Source organism: Triticum aestivum, chromosome 6A (genome assembly GCF_018294505.1).
Source record: "Triticum aestivum cultivar Chinese Spring chromosome 6A, IWGSC CS RefSeq v2.1, whole genome shotgun sequence".
NCBI lineage: Eukaryota > Viridiplantae > Streptophyta > Magnoliopsida > Poales > Poaceae > Triticum > Triticum aestivum.
Genome location: NC_057809.1, coordinates 16,125,987 through 16,139,456, shown reverse-complemented (window position 1 = coordinate 16,139,456; position 13,470 = coordinate 16,125,987). Strand labels below are relative to the sequence as shown.

At 40.1% G+C, this 13,470-nt stretch overlaps 1 long non-coding RNA gene across 3 annotated transcripts; it reads left to right on the top strand.

The window, feature by feature from the left end:
• Positions 1-3,597: 3,597 nt before the first annotated feature.
• On the top strand, positions 3,598-8,438 carry LOC123131697 (uncharacterized). 3 transcript variants are annotated; one of them, XR_006464280.1, is made up of 6 exons: positions 3,598-4,361; positions 6,303-6,353; positions 6,509-6,740; positions 6,871-6,915; positions 7,321-7,428; positions 7,799-8,438. It is a non-coding gene; the product is annotated as an uncharacterized lncRNA (long non-coding RNA). The 3 variants fall into 3 exon arrangements; XR_006464278.1 differs by having other exon boundaries at positions 7,324-8,438; XR_006464277.1 differs by having other exon boundaries at positions 3,599-4,361; positions 7,321-8,438.
• The last annotated feature ends 5,032 nt before the right edge of the window (positions 8,439-13,470 follow it).

Sequence of the window (13,470 nt, the reverse complement as noted above, 5' to 3'; positions counted from 1 at the left end):
ACCATACCTATGTAACTTACCTACACAAAATTTGAGATCATTTTATTTATCCAATTTCTCTCGCTAATTTTCCCAAGTTTCTGTCTAGAGAAGAGCATTGTGAAGGAAGTACCACTTTGGCATGTCCAAATGGTATCAATTTTCTACTGTGCTTTCCTATGCCCAAATAACCATCCTCCACCAAATTCAGCTCAATACATTCATTATTTTGAGCCCAACTTCAACATTCATATTTTTGTCCAATGTGAGACTTTGCAAAGCAAGTACCACATAGGATCCTCCTTTTGATCTGAAAATTCGTGAAGACATTCTTCTTAGTAGATGATCATCCTCAGCCAAAACTCACGCCCATTGGCCATGTGCATTTCTTGTACCGCTAATCAAACACTTGGCTGCTAATTCAGCTTTGAGCATAGTTCGGTCTCCTAGTGAGATTCTTCTGTTGTAATTTTCTTCCTAGAACCTACCTAGGGAGTTTCCAACCCACTAGACATGCCTAGCCCTCCCAGAACGCATGTCAACGCCAAGGTCACGCGGTGACCACGCGGCGGGCATGCGAGTTTAAGCGCTTTGGAGTTGGGGCCCTGGGCCACCGTCCAAACCTCGATGTATCACCACCAAACCATGTATTTATGCTTAAATAGATACTTATGTAACTAGAAATGATTTTTGGAAAAAATAAAGAGCAAACAATAAGGTAGCTGCAGTTCAAATTTGACCTGCTTCCTACTGAATCGGTGGAAATTTGTCTTTTTCAGGAGAGGTGGATCAAAACTTTTGAAACCCAACTATTTTTTCAATTATGCATTAAATATGTCCTAGTATTTTATAAAATTGATTAGGTACAATTTTGCAACAAATATATGGTAGGTCCTTCACACAAAAAACTCATTTCAGGCACTCCAAAAATGGAAAATGAATTTTCCATGGAAAGAAAATGAAAACTCCCTTAGGCAACATTGTTTGGAATTTCAAGATGCACCCTTTTGCACAATATGAGATTATTTGAACAAACTATGCCATGAATGTGGCCATAAGATTGATCATTTGGCTTGAAAGCCATGAATCTTCACGCGTTATAGCTCGTTTCTGACAACACTTTTTTAAAATAATTTCCGTATTTCAAGTTTATTATTTTTCATGGAAACTTGGTCACATATAATGACACAATGTGAAGGTTTTCCAATTTTTTTTTGAATTTTTTATGCCTATTTCAAAATGCGGTCAAAACAGCGGGCTTGACCATTCCTAGCTAGTGGTTGAATATTGGGAAACTTTTAATGTTTCTCTGATTAAATAGATACTTATATACCTATAAATGATTTTTGGAAAAAATAAAGAGCAAACAATAAGGTAGCTGCAGTTCAAATTTGACCCGCTTCCTACTGAATCGGCAAAAACTTGTCTTTTTCACGAGAGGTGGATCAAAACTTTTGACACCCAACCATTTTGTCAATTGTGAATTAAATATGGTCTAGTATTTTATAAAATTGATTAGGTCCAATTTTGCAACAAATATATGGTAGTTCCTTCACAAAAAAAACTCATTTCGGTCACTCAAAAAATGGAAAATGAATTTTCCGTGCAAAGAAAATGAAAACTCCCTTAGGAAACATTGTTTGGAATTCCAAGATGCTCCCTTGTGCACAATATGAGATCATTTGAACAAACTATGCCATGAATGTGGCCATAAGATTGATCATTTGGCTTGAAAGCCATGAATCTTCACGCTTGATAGCTTGTTTCTGAGAACACTTTTTAAAAATAATTTCCGTATTATAAGTTTATTATTTTTCTTGGAAACTTGGTCACATATAATGACACAATACGAAGGTTTTCCAATTTTTTTGAGTTTTTTTGAATTTTTTATGCCCGTTTCAAAATGTGGTCAAAACGGCGGGCTCGACCATTCCTAGCTAGTGGTTGAATATTGGAAATTTTTTGATGTTTCTCTTATTAAATAGATACTTATGTACCTAGAAATGATTTTTTGAAAAAATAAAGAGCAAACTATAAGACAGCTACAGTTCAAACTTGACCCGCTTCCAACTGGATAGGCGGAAATTTGTCTTTTTCACCAGAGGTGGGTCGAAACTTTTGACTCCCAACCATTTGGTCAATTGTGAATTAAATATGGCCTAGTATTTCATAAAACTGATTAGGTCCAATTTTGCAACAAATATATGGTAGGTCCTTCACAAAAAAAACTCATTTCATGCACTCAAAAAATAGAAAATGAATTTTTCGTGCAATGAAAATGAAAATCCCTTAGGCAACATTTTTTGGATTTTCAAGATGCACAATTGTACACAATATGAGATCATTTGAACAAATTATGCCATGAATGTGGCCATAAGATTGATCAATTGGCTTGAAAGCCATGAATCTTCACGCATGATAGCTCGTTTCTGAGAACACCTTTTTAAAATAATTTACGTATTACAAGTTAATTATTTTTCCTCGAAACTTGATCACATATAATGACACAATGTGAAGGTTTTCCAATTTTTTGATTTTTTTGAATATTTTATGCCCGTTTCAAAATGCGGTCAAAACGGCGAGCATGACCGTTCCTAGCTAGCGGTTGAATATTGGAATTTTTTTGATGTTTCTCTTATTAAATAGATACTTATGTACCTAGAAATATTTTTTGGAGAAAAGTTAAAGAGCAAACTATAAGACAGCTGCAGTTCAAACTTGACCCGCTTCCAACTGGATCGGCGGAAATTTATCCTTTTCACCAGAGGTGGGTCGAAACTTTCGACACCCAACTTTTTGGTCAATTGTGCATTAAATATGGCTTAATATTTTATAAAATTGATTTGGTCCAATTTTGCAACAAATATATGGTAGATCCTCCACAAAACAACTCATTTTGGGCATTCAAAAAATGGAAAATGAATTTTCCGTCCAAAGAAAATGAAAACTCCCTTAGGCAACATTGTTTGCCATTCCAAGATGCACCCTTCTGCACAATATGAGACCTTTTAAACAAATTTGACCCACTTCCAGCTGAATCGTCGGAATTTTATCAATTTGACGAGAGGTGGATAGACAACTATTGAGACACAAGCATTTGGTCAATTGTACCTAAAATATGGTCTAATATTATTGAAAAATAGAGTGGTGCCATTTTGCAACAAATATTGGTAGGTGCTTAAAAAATATATATACCATTTTTGACACTCCACAGATAGAAAATGTTTTTCTGCAAAATAAACTCATTTTGAGAACAATTTTTAAAGATATTTGTATTATTCTAGGTTTGTTATTTTTCTGAAAAACAAGTCTCACTTGTGACACGATGCGAAGATTTTCTATTGTTCTTATTTTTTAATTATATGATGTTATAAAATAGCTGACATGATTTAACATATTATTTAATCGATTACGACCAATTTAAATGGTTATAGAATCGTCAAAGTGCGTACTACATTGTGATTGGTCCATTGGCATTTCACACGGATCGTGCACAAACCACCGTTGGATGGTCCGGGATCCAACGGTAGCCCACACCCCTCACCCTCTCACCCACGTACACCTGACAGAGCTTGCACGGTGTCTCAAAAAAACCTGACACAACCCGCACTTCTCCTCCTCTCGTCCCACAGCCGCCACCCCCGCCGTCTCAATCTCTCGATCCCCGACCACCGCCGCCGCCGTCCTCCGTCCTCTCCCCCAACCCCGGCCGCCGACGACCCCTCCCCTCCCCTTCTCTCCCACGACCGCGGTCAGATCTGCGCTCCCTCCTCGCTCGTGACCTAGACCTAGCCGCATGGCACGGCCATGGCCATGGCGGCGGCCAGATCCACCCCCTCCCTTGCTCCGTTCCCTCGACGCCCGACGGTCATTCTCCCTTAGGCTACCCGCCCCCTTCTTCCTCCCACAGCGGCTCACCCGCAGCCTTCCCCGTGGCTCTAGGGTTTTGCGGGCGGCGGCGCCTCCATTGCCGGCACGGCTCCGGCGACTCTACAGCCTCCCCCCGACATCTACCGCGCTGAGACAGCCGCGTCTCCGACTTGCTGCTTACCCAATGGCTGCTGCTGGACCCGATCCCTCCTCGTTGCCTGGATGCTTCCTCGACTCTCCCTCCTCCCCAACAAGGCCGTCGTCGGACACCTTCTTCCCCGACAGCGCCGGCCGCAGATCCACTCCTCCACTTTCTTCTCACGGTTATCTGCAACATATATGACTCAGATCTGACGTTTTTGTTGTGTGTTTGGTTTTCCAGGATGTGGGTGGTGCAGTGGCCGCAAGAACACGCTCGACAGCGTCTAGGCCGGGTCGACTAGGGCGGCTAACAGCGGTGGCTACTTCCTTACAAGGACTACAAGCTCGCCCACGACTACACGACCCTCCAGGTCCCATCTGCATGCCCGCTCCCTCCTCCCTACCTCATGCAGGTACCTGTTTAGGCCGCAAGCGGACTTGACATGCTTATGAGTTCAGAATATGACCTCTCTGACATTTACCATGTGTTGTGTTATGTCCAGCTTCTTATGTGTCATGGAAATGTCCTTGTGTTGCATAGTAGGCCCTGAATTATTCATGTTGCTGGCGATGAGATGTCCCTGTTTTGCTCTCTACTATGCACTGCTATATTTATAGTTTGAAAGCATGAGTTTAAAAGATGTCCCTGTTTAATATTGATGAGATGTCCCTGTTTTGCTTCTTATAGTTTGAAAGCTATAATGGTCAATAATTTGGGGCATCTCTTCTAAGTGATGTTTAATGTCGCCTATAGTTGCTTCGTGTCAATTTGACCAAGGATTTTGTTATCTGGAACTATAACTGTTGGCATAGAGACTGACTGTGGTGGCATAGTGCGACGTCTCACAAGGTGGATTTAGATTTGGTTGTCACAGTGCACAAGTGGTGGGTGTAGTACCGTTGTGCTGTCGCTGTATATAAACATCCAGCAAAAGGGATTGGCATCTGAAGTTAAGAAATTATGTCAAAACGTAGCTGTCAGGCTTTCTGTTTCAGGCCCCCATTGTATAACTGTTTAGGCTTTAAGCTGGATGCAGCTCTATGAAGTGTGGATGTTGGGGCAGAGTTGGATTAGCATTAGCCATGGACTTTGTAAAGAGTATATGTCCATTTTGCCAAGACAAGGACTAATTTTTTTCTACTTTAACTTGTTGAATCATCAGTATTTGTTCTTTATATTGAAATCCACACACATTAGAAAGGAACATCATGTCATGTGTAGAAGAGAGTCCTGGTTTTGAGAGGAAATGCCGTGTGACTCAAGTACCGTGTTTAGATGATTGATTTCTTTTTAAACTTGCATTGTATGCATTGCATTGGGCTTGCAGTCCAAATGAGTGATGATGCCATACTGAGATTTTGTCACTCACTTTGAGATCATCTAATCTTTTTTATTAGTGTTTGATGATGGCAGTTTCTTGTGTGTTGTCGTTGCACCCAAGTGTTGTTTCTTGGCTCTGAGCCGTTAGTTGATTGTATTCCTAGTTTGAGAATCAAGGAATTTCGAGGCGCATTAGTATAAAAAAAGCGGAAGGAAACAATAGTGAATTGATGTGATGACGAGTCCATTTTAGCTGAAATAATGTTGTGGATAGTGACCACAGTGGGATTTTAACCTAGTCCATTTCAGGTTCCCTCTGTTTCAAAGTGTAAATGTATTTCTATCAGTTAAAGACAAGCAAGTTATAATTAATTATTACGCTATTGAAATTGAAATTGAAACTTGAAATTGAATTGAACTGGATTATTACATCAAGCAATGTACTCCAGAATACTATTAAGAACTGGAGTCAAAGATGACTGCATCTGATTGACCCGGACTATAGCTTATTCCTTCAGTGTACTATCGCTTTCTCAAATCAACTCAAGCAACAATTCATGTGGCTCGCTCAATCGGGTGGGCGGCGTTGTCCAATTCTATTCTGATTTCCTACTGAACTATGTTGTTGTAGACTATAAAAGAAGAAGCTGCAGTTGGTTATGGACTTAGATTTGGCATGTGTTTATCTTGACTACTCAGGGTGGACGAATTGTAGTTTTATGCATGTAACTCAGTCTGCTTGGACAACACTAGCATGTTACTATGTACTACTACTGTTCAAGAAGTTTCATGAGTTGCCAGTGCCGCACTTCTCTAGTTTCATTGATGGTGTTTAACAATACTTGCCCTTGTATCCTTTATTCGATCTCAGATTTCATCATAAATCATAATGGACTACTCTTCTGTTGAATGTTGATTGGTGCACTCTTCTGTTGTTGCCATGTAGAGGAATAAGAGGATATATGAAGTTTACTATTGATGTTTCATGCAGGTGGGGTTACCCAATGTTGGCAAATCAACTTTCTTTAACATAGTAACAAAGGTGGGCTCCCGTGCTGGCAACTCCAGCTCAGTGCCCCGACCCTCCCTCCCTCGTCTCCCCGTCTTGTTTTTGTTTCTCGTGGTGGCTGCTGCTATTTCACGTCGGGTTCTGACTCGGTTTGGTTTGCTGCTGTTGTTTCCATTGTGGTGGTGCAGGCTTGCGATGAAGAAGATCAAGGCTGAGAAGGACCCCAACAAGCCCACGCGCCCCCGAGTGCTTTCTTCATCTTCATCTGAGTCCCAGTCTTGGTTCCTGGTTCGATTCGTGTTGCTTCTATGGTGTGGCGTCACGTCCTGACCGAGGATTTGGTGCGTGTTTCGTCTTTGCAGGGACAACTTCAGGAAGGAGTACAAGGAGAAGCACCCCGACGTCAAGCAGGTCTCCGTGGTAAGCGTCTCGGTTCCGCTTCGTCCCCCATCCGCCTCTGTCTTGTTGTTTGTTTGAACTGGTGGTGCTGCGAGATGATTTTCCTCGTGAATTCTATGTCCTGATATGGTTTAGGTTGGTTGAATTGCAGATTGGCAAGGCCGGTGGTGAGAAGTGGAAGTCCATGAGTGATGCTGTAAGTTGCACGTCTCCCCTCCCCTCTCTGTTACCGCTCAATTTAGTGTTGGTTTACTTGTTTCTGTCTTATATTGCCTAGTGTTCGAACTAGTTGGTCAGTTAGATTTCGAATGGTAGTAGCAGCAAACTGATTTTTATCAATTATATCTAATGCGAAGTTTAGGCGTAATATGTTGCAGTGAAGTATTTTGCATGACTTGCACTTGTGCAATGAATATTCATATTGTGTCTATGTTTTCTTGTATGAATGAGTATCTCATTTTAACTAGCCGGAGAACGAAAATCATGGTACTAGCTGAATTTCTGTTGTCATTCTAAATGACTGCCCTTTTTTAAACCCTTCCTAATTTGTTTGCAACCCTTCCTAATTTTTTGTTCTTGTTCTATTTGGAAATGGATGCAGCAGGTGTTCCGCTCTTGCACACGTCTGGCACCGTCTCCGGCGCGGTGGTGCTTCTTGAGGCGACTGGCGTGATGGCGGCTGTGTACGGAGGCGACCACAAGCCCTCCGGTGAGTCGGTTCCATCTTCTAGCCCTAGCTCCTGCTTTTCTGCTCCTATAGCATGCTCTGTTGGTTTAGAACACTGGCAACAGTAGCCTACCATGTATGCTTACTAAACAGCAGGAGTTCAATCACCTTGTGTACACTAGCAGCTTGCTTACACAGTTGTCACTTTTGCTTGTGGTAGCCATTATGTCGCTGAATCATGTCTGTGTGTACTAATCATCAGTTAATAGTATTTGGCTTCTACGTGATGGTCTGGGACTAATTTATGGTGATGTGGATATACTTTGTGATTTAAAGTTACTAATTTATGGTCTGGTGCCATATTATGGTCTAATATTTTTTTGTTTTGACTCTTTCTCCGGTGCGAGGAAAGCTGTGAGTAGACGTCGATGATGCCTACTGGCTTGGCTGCTACCGTGATGCATGCGCCGGTCAAGCAAGCACACATGCATATACGTACATGTTAGGATAGTAGCAGATATTCCGAAAATGCATAGGAGCTCTCGAGTGCTACGCCCCCTATATTCAAAAATAATTTAGTAATTCAAAAAAGTCAAAAAATCCCGGAACTTTTACGGAATCAAACATGACCAGGTATTGCACTAGTATAAAAAGATTTAAATTGGAAATCACTTTTATTATATACGGGGTCAAAGATTTTCCAAAAAAATGCTAGATACAAGTACTATTCATGCTACATTGTCGTCATAAATTTGTTCTTTTTTTGCCCTGAAGTCAACGAAAATTATTCCTTGACCAAACATTTTATATGAGTACAGTACCTAGTCATATTTGGTTCAAAAATATATCCAAGATTTTTTTGGCTTTTTTTTGAATTATTAAATTATTTTTGAATATAGGGGGGTGGAGCACCCGAGTGCTCCTAATCCGCTTCCTAGATATTCCCTCTGTTCCTGCTATATTCCTGTGTAAATGTATTTCTGAGATGATTTTGTTGTGTTATGTAAACCTGGGAGATGTGTTATGTGATGTGATATGATGGATGATTTGAATTCCACATGGAGTTTTCCTGATTTGAATATGAAACAAGATCGGATGCAACTATGGGCCCGGCCCTGCATGTGTGTAACTGGATTAAAGAGGTCTTGTGCCCAAACATTTCTTTCAAAATCTGAGATCTAATATTGGATAAATAATTGGGCTGCAAAAGGCCACAACCCAACAGGCATTGAAATGTTTAAAAAGCGAAACAAAAAAACCTTAGAAAAAAATATACTGCAAAAAAGGCCGAGGCCCCCTAGTATGGAAGAACATAACAAAAAGGCTGAATTATTGGGTATGGCCCATGCTGAAATTAATAGGGAAAAAATATAAAAGGCTGAATTGTTCGTCTCGGCCCATGTAAAACACCGAACCGGATCGGGCTGAATCTTGTCAACGACCTTTTCAATTGGTCGCAATTTTGCCACGTCAGCTTGCCACGTCGAATCCGACGTGGCGTGGGCAGACAACTAGCGACCAAAACAGAAGGTCATAGGATCAACGACTTTTTGTTTTGGTTGTGGAATTCCATGACCTTCTCACAGAGAAGGTCGTTAAGTTCAGTTTACGACTGCCAGCTTTTGACCTTCTGTTTTTGTCAAAAAAGGTCGCAAATGAAAAACAATGACCTTTCAGCGACCAATAGTGATGGTCGCAAGTTGACATATTTCTTGTAGTGTTAATGCAATAAGAACGATGACATGATGTAGACAAGATCTATCTATGCAGAGATAGACCCCATCATTTTATCATTAGTAGCAATGATATATACGTGTCGTTTCCCTTTCTGTCACTGGGATCAAGCACCGTAAGATCAAACCCACTACAAAGCACCTATTCCCATTGCAAGATAAATAGATCAAGTTGGCCAAACAAAACCCAAATATCGGAGAAGAAATACGAGGCTATAAGTAATCATGCATAAAAGAGATCAAAGAAACTCAAAAACTTTCATGGATATAGAATGATAGATCTGATCATAAACTCAAAGTTCATTAATGCCAACTAACACACCGCGAAAATAGTTACATCATATGGATCTCCAAGAGAACATTGTATTGAGAATCAAGAGAGAGAGATGAAGCCATCTAGCTACTAACTACGGACCCGAAGGTCTACAAATAACTACTCACGCATCATCGGAGAGGCACCATTGGAGGTGGTGAACCCCATCCGAGATGGTGTCTAGATTGGCTATGGTGGTTTTGGACTCTGCTGCGGCTGGATGAATATTTCGTCGACTCCCCTAGGGTTCTGGGATTTTTGGGGTATTTATAGAGCAAAGAGGCGGTCCGGGGGGCACCCGAGGTGGGCACAACCCACCATGGTGCGCCTGGGCCTCCTGGCGCGCCCTGGTGGGTTGTGCCCCCTCGGGGCACCCCCCAGGCGCAGGCAGGGCCCATTGTGTTCCTTCTGGCCCATAAAAATTCTCCGTAAAGTTTCGTGGCATTTGGACAATTTTCTGCGATGTAAAAACACGAAAAAAACAGGAACTGGCACTTGGCACTATGTCAACAGGTTAGTACCAAAAAATGATATAAAATTATTATAAAACAACCAAGAATGATAATATAACAGCATGGAACAATAAAAAATTATATATACGTTGGAGACGTATCAATAGCTTAAAATATTTGTTTTTCAAATTTTCTAAAAATGTGATGAACATTTGGTTTAATGGTATGAAATCTTATTTAAATTATGTGAACCTTTATTACATTGTATATATATTTTTAAAAATGTTTTATACATATGTTTGCAAAGTAGATCATTTTCTAAATGTCATGAACATGTTTATGAATGTTAAGGACACTTATGAAATTGTGGAACACATTTTTTACACTGCATCAATATTCTTTTAATGTGCACCAACTATTAACTTGAAACTTAAGTAAATTAGTTCCAAAAATATGTGTACTCGGAATTGTTTTCAAATATGAAAAGAAATAACAACCATCAGAAAAAAACAGAAGAACGAATAAGAAGCAAATTGGGCCCACCCACATCAGTGACGCATTAGGCTTGATTTTTATGGTGCTTGATTTGTTTTGCCATTAGAACGAGAAAGGTAAGAATTACCAAGCCATGTAGGTCAAAATTACTGATCACAATAATGAACAATGAGGCAAGTTTGTGAGGTAAGTATGGAAGGAAGGAGATAACTAGGACAAAATAGAGAGTTTAGCACTTGCCACTGTTGGTGAGGACAACAACGATGGTGGAACATTGCTATGTATGTGCGCGACCTATAGATGCCCGTCTTTGAAGTGCACACCCTATCAAGCTGGAATGTATTGACATCCAGTGATAAACAACCAACATCAAGTAATGTGCTTCTACCATGATATAGGAAGAAGTGCCCCTCTGTTGAACCCTGGAAAGCATGATGAAATCCCAATCAGAGTATGGACTTCTCCAAGTGTCATTAACTATAACTCTCACCATTAATTCTGCTAATTAATGGTATGAAATTCAAGGTAAGTTGCACCTTTTCCATACACAAACACCCTGAGTTTGACTTCCCCTGCCTGCACAATGATTGTATCCACTTTGTAAAAGGCTCCAACTTTAGATGGAAGGCTAGCAATGTAAAACTTCGTCCTCTTCATGTTAAGCACTGACATTTTCTCGCACCAACCCGACAGCTAGTAGAAGCAAGCAATATGGAACACCCAACAGCATAGAGATAACTTTATTGCAAGCACAGTACACGTTTACCATATGGAACGCCAACTACTACACCCCATATGCACCTAATAGAATCTGAAACCTAGAGTACTTTAGTGGAGGAGGCATAGCTCATGTAAAAATCAGTTTTCCAAGGATCAATGATATGTCTAGTTACAACAAAATAATTTCTAGATAATATGCTAGAGAAACTCGAAAATTGGGAGGTGCCTCACAAACGAGCATACCCGAAGCTTCTCCTACGTCAGCGGATGGTAGAACTAGTTGCGGGGTGGTGGAGCCACATGTGGAGAATGGCGGAGTAGGGTAAGACATCAGAGAACAGTACTCCGAAGAGCTTGTTCAGTCAGCTTTGTGGCGCAACTATTGGGAAGATCTGTCGTGGCAGTCGGATTGCCGAAGAGGAGACGACCAGGAACCGTGGGGACGTAGATGGAACGCGGCCTCCAATAGTCGTGGTCGCTTAGCTAGGCACGAGATTTAGACCGCTGCCACCATCAACAAGGAGATAGCCAGAGGCTTGTTACACCGCATGGGCTGCGTACTTTTTTGGCCTGAGCCGTTGCTCTCGTGCGAAGCAGATCATAAGAAAAATAACAAGGAACGAGGTACATTTCTGCAAAGAAGAGCACACACATCCCTCCGCTAGAATCTGGGCCATTCATGTGTTACCCGATAGCCCAAGAAGAATTACTCTACTTATTCAGCTGAAGCATCGATTCTATTGTAGTTGTTCCCAGTTGTGTTAAGCACTCCTATTGAAGAAGCTTGGTGGGTGTACACGCGTAAGGCCTATGTCTCACCTATCATGGGACGAGCTACCATCTCATCTCTAGCGTTACCCCTAACGGGGCGGCCTAAAGTAGCTTTCCTGGATCGGTTTTCAAAAGTGACAGGTTTTGACTGGTTTTACAAGTTTCCACGCGTATTTTGTTCTTCTTTTATTTTTGTTTGTTTCCCGTATTGATTTTCATTTTTGTTCTTTTTTTATTTGATTTTCTTACCATTTTCAAATAACGTTGAATTTTTTAATACATGTTGTACATTGTTATTATACATGGGGACCACTTTTTGATACACGCTTAATATTACAAAAATACATGATGAATATTTTTCAAATAAATGCAAAAGGTTTTTCAGATGCACCTTGAACATTTTTGGAGTACATGTTGAACATTTTTCGTACGCATGTTAAACAGTTTTCATAAATACCATAGGTAGTTTTTATAAATGCGCAAAAAAAATGTTTTTAGAAAATTTCCAAAATGTCTAGAGCATTTGTTTTAATGGTACCAAATGTTTTTAAAATTATGTGAATTTTTTTTGCATTTTATATTTTTTTAGAAAATGTGAATATATGTTTGCAATATGTGATTATTTTCTAAATGTCATAAACATGTTTTTGAATGTTATACAGATATTTTTAAAATTGGGTGAACACATTTTTTACACATCATGAATATTTTCCTAAATGCACGCTAAACATTTGCATGAAACACAAGTAAATTAGTTTCTAATGTATTTGTATTCAAAATATTTTCAAATAGGAAAAGAAAGAACGACCGTCAGAAAAAATAGACTAACGGAGATGAAGTTGTATGAAAATGAACAAAGAAGCAAATTGAATCGGCCCACTACGATGACGCATCAGGCGAGAGATCCTTTTCACCAGTATTTGCGAACCTTCCCACGAAGGATTCACGGGTTTTTCTAGGAGATATTCCTATCGGTCTTCCAGCATGATTTTGTTTGGTTTTCTCGGTTTTTTTCTTTTTCTTTTGCTTTTTCATTTTCACTTTCACTTTTTTCTTGTTGTCTGCCTTTTTTTCTTGTCCTTTATTTTATTTTATCAAATGCATGAAAACACTTCAAATTTGAAATCTTTTCAGAAATTCATGAACTTTTCCCAAATTTCATGAACTTATTTTTGAATTTTTTGATATTTTTTCAAGTTCATGAACTTTTTCCATTCCCAATTTTTTTAAATCATGTTTTTTTCCAAATTGTTAAACTTTTCAAAATTTTCAAAAATGTGTGAACAACACAAACCAAAAACATGAGGACACCCTCATGGGACCAAACGACTCATAAATACCAACCCTTTATAAGCTTCCAACATATTGAGTTTTTGCAAAATGTTATCATGTAACCCGCCCAACCATCTCCTTCCCTGTTCCAAACCTAAATGCAAACCCTAGCACCGCCTTGGGCGGCGGCTACCTTCACTACCCGCAGGATCTCTAATACCTCATACCCTGCTCAGTCTCCGACATGCAAAACCTGAACCTGAGTGTTAACCTCAGAGCCGCCTTTTACCGCTTGCAGAGTCGCCATTCTCCCCTTGCTAGCTCAGGC